Here is a 4,402-nt window from a genome sequence, read left to right on the forward strand (position 1 = left end):
AAAAAAAAAAAAAAAAAAAAAAAAGTGAGAGATTCATAGTCGACTTACTAATTTTGTACTAGTGCCATAGTGCCATTTCCTGGCTGGGGCTATCTTACTTCAGTTATATAATGTCACTGTTGGGAGAAATTCTGATAGGGTTCCCTGTTCTATTTTTTGCAACTTCCTGGAAGTCTATGATTAAAAATAAAAAGAGTAAAAACAACCGCAGCTACACTTCCAGCCCACACATTTCACTAGAAGGCCTAAGAACAAAAGGAACATGGTCAGCCCCTTTGGGATGGTGGTCTGTGGGGGAGGGGCAGGAGGTGGGGCAACAGCCATGACATCAATCAAGCCCTCCCCAAGCAAGGATGATGAAGTGCCCAGCCGAACAGATAGAACTCTGCCTGCCTGCACCTGCGCCGCTCCCAGAAGCAAGCGCCAGTCCCCAAGGGTCGGTGAGGTTCGGGCAGATCCGAAAAGGGCAGGCTAGGACCTTCGTCCAGGACAGAGAACCTGAAAGTTCTTTCCATTACCCAGCTGAAGGGGGTGGGGGGTAAGGAGGGAAGACAGGAGCCAGGATGCTGGCAGAGCAGCTTCTCTTTGGGGTGCTGGGCTGGATCAGGCACCAATCGCTCCACAGCAGCCAGTGACCCCTGGGTCACAGAGACCCCGTGGAGGAACAGGGCTTGCAGAGGAGCAGGTGTTCTGTGTGCTGGGAACTGGGAAGCGCTGACTTTCAGTGAGACCCTAATTTAGCCATGCCTTAGCAAGCAGTGCTTTTCCCCACACCCCACAATATTGGGGGCTGCTTTTGAAGCATGTGCATACAGTCCACAGCCTTGACCGTAGCCGTAGTGTTCTACTACTAACAGGTGACTAAGGAGGGGGAGAGAGTTGTGGAAGTGAATATGGAAGGTTACAGACACTGATGCTCTTCTGGACAGTTAGATAATGAAAAACTGGAAACAATGTAACATTTAATAGTAGAAACTTGGTCCAGGTGGGGTGGTGCACTCTCTTAATCCCAGCACTTGAGAGGCTGAGACAGGAGGATCTCTGAGACTCGAGGCCAGTTTGGGCTACAAAGTGAACTCAAGGTCAGCCTGCAATGCATAGCAATGCCCTGTCTCAAATAAACAAACAAACAAACAAAAACAAAAACCCCTGAAGTTTTAAAAAATTTCTATTTTTTCCCCTTGTGTTTAAATTGAACCAACATCCTCACACATGCTAAGCACCTGTTCTACCCCGGAGCCACACCCTCAGCCCAAAAATGTTGAAAAATATTAACACTAGTGATCCCCAGGAAAGGTGAAATTATGGCGATACAGTTTTTCCACTGGTCAGACACACAAGTTCAGTTTTGCAAACATCTAACTAAATAACCACTTCGTCCCTTTTCTTTCACAGCCCAGCAGCTCAGAGGGACTCGAGGCCAGGGGACCAGGCGTGGCCCCGGCCTCAGTTTCCCGGCGCCCCTGACCTGCCAGCTGCGGCCAGCTCCACCGAGCAGCCGCCCAGAGCTGGTTGTGCGGATGCTGCCCTGATAGCTGCGGTCTTCCTGGAAGACAGGACCAGGACGCTGAGGCCCGGGAGGGCGGGCAAGGTCGAGATAAGGAGGTATTTATAACCCAACCCTATCTATCTCCCGGCCCTCTGCAACTACCCTCTTGTCCTTTTAACCGTTCCGCCCCGGACACGGTGGGCAGCGTAGGGCAGCTTCCTTCAACTGCTGGCGCCACCGTCCCCCGAGAACTGCCCACGTGCCAAGTGGACGCCCCCACCCTGCTTTTCTCCCTGAGCCCAGCGGGGGACCCGCCATCTGAGCCCGCTTGGCTCATCTGGCTCATCTAGAGAGCTCAGGCTCAGAGGTCGCGGCAGTCGCCAGTGCTCACAGCCGGCTGCGCAGCGCGGACCTCGGATTCCAACACCGCCCCTGCCTGGATCCCTCGGGGACCCCCACCCCCACCCTGACCTGGTCGGGCGCAGTTTGACCGGGTCTCCCGAGATTGGGGGCGCAGCGACAGGAACCCTACGACTCCCCCTGGCTGCACGGCCACTGCGCGGGCCACGACCCGGCGGGGGCACTGAGGCCGAGGGCTGCGGAGGGGCCGAGGGATCCCGGGCGGTTCCGGGAACCACAGTCAGGCAGGCCGGGGCGGAGCCTGGCTGGCGCCCAGCAGTTCCGGGGACACGCTGCGGACCTAGGGCACCCCGGACACTTCGCGACCCGTGGCCGGTGTCAGGTGTGTTATCGCGGGAACGAGCCTGTGGGACCTGGCGCGGAGGAGCTCCCGGGGCTGTGACGCTCCAGGTAGGCCTGGGCCCCCAGACCCTGTCCACCCCCACTGAGCCTCCCCCAGAGGGCGCCACCTGAGCTCGCTGATGGGCACCCGCGCCCACCACTCGGGAGTACGTTGCCATAGCAGCGAGGGGGCTGGCCCGCGTTCCCATGGCACCAGGAGCCTGCGTGCAGGGAATCCTGACTGCCCACTCCCTGCACCACCCACTAGTCCCACAGCAGGAACCGTGGTCCCCGAGCACTATCCTTGGAATTTGGGAAAGGCCAGGGTCCCTCCTCTAATGCCCGTATGTGTGACCTCTGAGTTATGCTCTGGGTCATATCTTCGTCCTGCTCTCTGAGCAACAAAGGTGGATTTAGTGGCTAGGAGGGGAAGGAAGCTGGGGTCCTGGTGGCCGCGGTGATCTCTCCACAGCAGTCTAGCACGAAAAGGCCAGCAGAGTTCTGGGTCACCTGTGAAGGTCCAAAGCCTCTGGCCACATTTACGGAATGTTGAGCCTGTTGAATTAGTAATCGCAGGACGATTTTACACACACTGCGGATTGAACCCGGGTCCCTTCACACTGAGCTGTATCCCAGACCTTTAATTACTTATTTTTAATTTTGAGAAAGGATCTCACTGAGTTGTTAAATTGCCCACACTGGGCTGGAATTTGCAACTGTCTTGCCTCAGCCTTCCAGGCTGTTGGGATTACAAATGTGCACCACTACATTCAGTTTTGTTTTGTTTTTAAATCGGTATTTACAGGATATTTGCGGGGGGTTTTGATAGCGCTGGGGATCCACCCCAGAGCCTTGGGCAGGCAAGGCAGGAACTCCCATTGAGCCATATCCCCAGCCTACTCAGGATATTTGTAAGGTTCAATGCTAAAAGAACTGGGAGACATAGAATTTAAAAAATAAAATAAAATTTAAAAAAATTATAGATGCTTTAGAAGGATTAAGGAATTTAAAAAACCTTTTGTTTATTTATTTATTTGTAACACTGTGTGGTCAGACTCGTAGTGATCCTCCTGTCTCAGCCTCTCCAGGGCTGGGATTACAGGCTTGTGCCACCACACCCAGAACCCAGCACAGCATGGATGCCAAGGATTGAACTCAGGTCCTTGTGCTGAGCTATATCCCTGGCCCTGATTAAGGAGTTTAGAAGAGAATTTTGCAATCATTTTCTCCCATCTCATTTTCATTGAAAATGGTGGTACATGCCTGTCATCTCAGGTAGTTTTGGAAGATCAAAAGTTTGAAGGGATGGCCAGATAGCTCAGTGGATTAAAGCACCTGCTTAGGCAGATGCAGGAACTGGGGTCCGAACCCCATCATGCTGTGCCACGCCACCTCCCCACCCCCTATCCCTTATTCCCCCGTCCCCATCCCGCACCCCCAGCACTGAGTGGTGGATTGAGACTGGGCATGGTGGTGCATGCCTGTAATCCCAGTGCTTGGGAGGCTGAAAACAGGAGGGTCACTAAGTGTGATCTATGTAGCGAGACCCTGTAGACTCTGTACTAAATACATTAAAAAAAAAAAAAAAGTTTGAGGCTAGCCTAGGCAACGAAAAATAAACTTAAAGGACTGGGGATGATAAAGCGCTCCTGGGTGGATCCCCAGTACCTGAATGTATATTCTACAGGGGTACGTGGGCCCAGAGATCAAATTACTTCCCCGGATAACACAGAGCATTAATGGGACATAGCACTTCAATTCAGTCTCCTGACTCCAGTTCTGTACCTGTTCCTTTTGGTGATTACTCCTCTGAACTTCAGAGAAATATAGGCTGTGTGTCCTTGTACCCAGGGTTCAAGCTCTTGGTGCCCTATGACCTAAAGCCAACTTTAGTTAGGGCAGTGTAGGTCATGCCAACCACCAAAAAATGAAATAAAAGATTTGGGGTATAGTGGCACAGTACCTATTTTGCAACTGCAAGGTCCTGAGTTCAATTCACAGTCCAGAAAGAGAGAAAGAGAGAGACAGAGACAGAGACAGAGACAGAGACAGAGACAGAGACAGACAGACAGACAGACAGACACACACACACACACACACACACACACACACACACACACAGAATAGTAGGATGTGGTGCCACAAACCAGTAATCCCAGCACTCGGGAGGCT

General features: G+C 52.7%; 1 protein-coding gene across 7 annotated transcripts in view; it reads left to right on the forward strand.

Annotated features, from left to right (window-relative positions):
* Positions 1-1,526: 1,526 nt before the first annotated feature.
* Sema4b (semaphorin 4B) overlaps positions 1,527-4,402 on the forward strand; it is a 39,191-nt gene continuing 36,315 nt past the window's right edge. For 3 of the 7 annotated variants that reach the window (XM_023710395.1, XM_023710394.1, XM_023710403.1), the window contains exon 1: positions 1,944-2,299. The gene's annotated coding sequence lies outside the window, so the exon portion shown is untranslated. Of the gene's footprint in view, positions 1,606-1,806; positions 2,300-4,402 lie in introns of those variants that run through there. The other 4 variants (XM_023710392.1, XM_023710393.1, XM_023710414.1 and 1 more) reach the window with 3 other exon arrangements.

The sequence above is a fragment of the Octodon degus genome, unplaced genomic scaffold, assembly GCF_000260255.1.
Source record: "Octodon degus isolate 3935 unplaced genomic scaffold, OctDeg1.0 scaffold00002, whole genome shotgun sequence".
NCBI classification, from domain to species: domain Eukaryota; kingdom Metazoa; phylum Chordata; class Mammalia; order Rodentia; family Octodontidae; genus Octodon; species Octodon degus.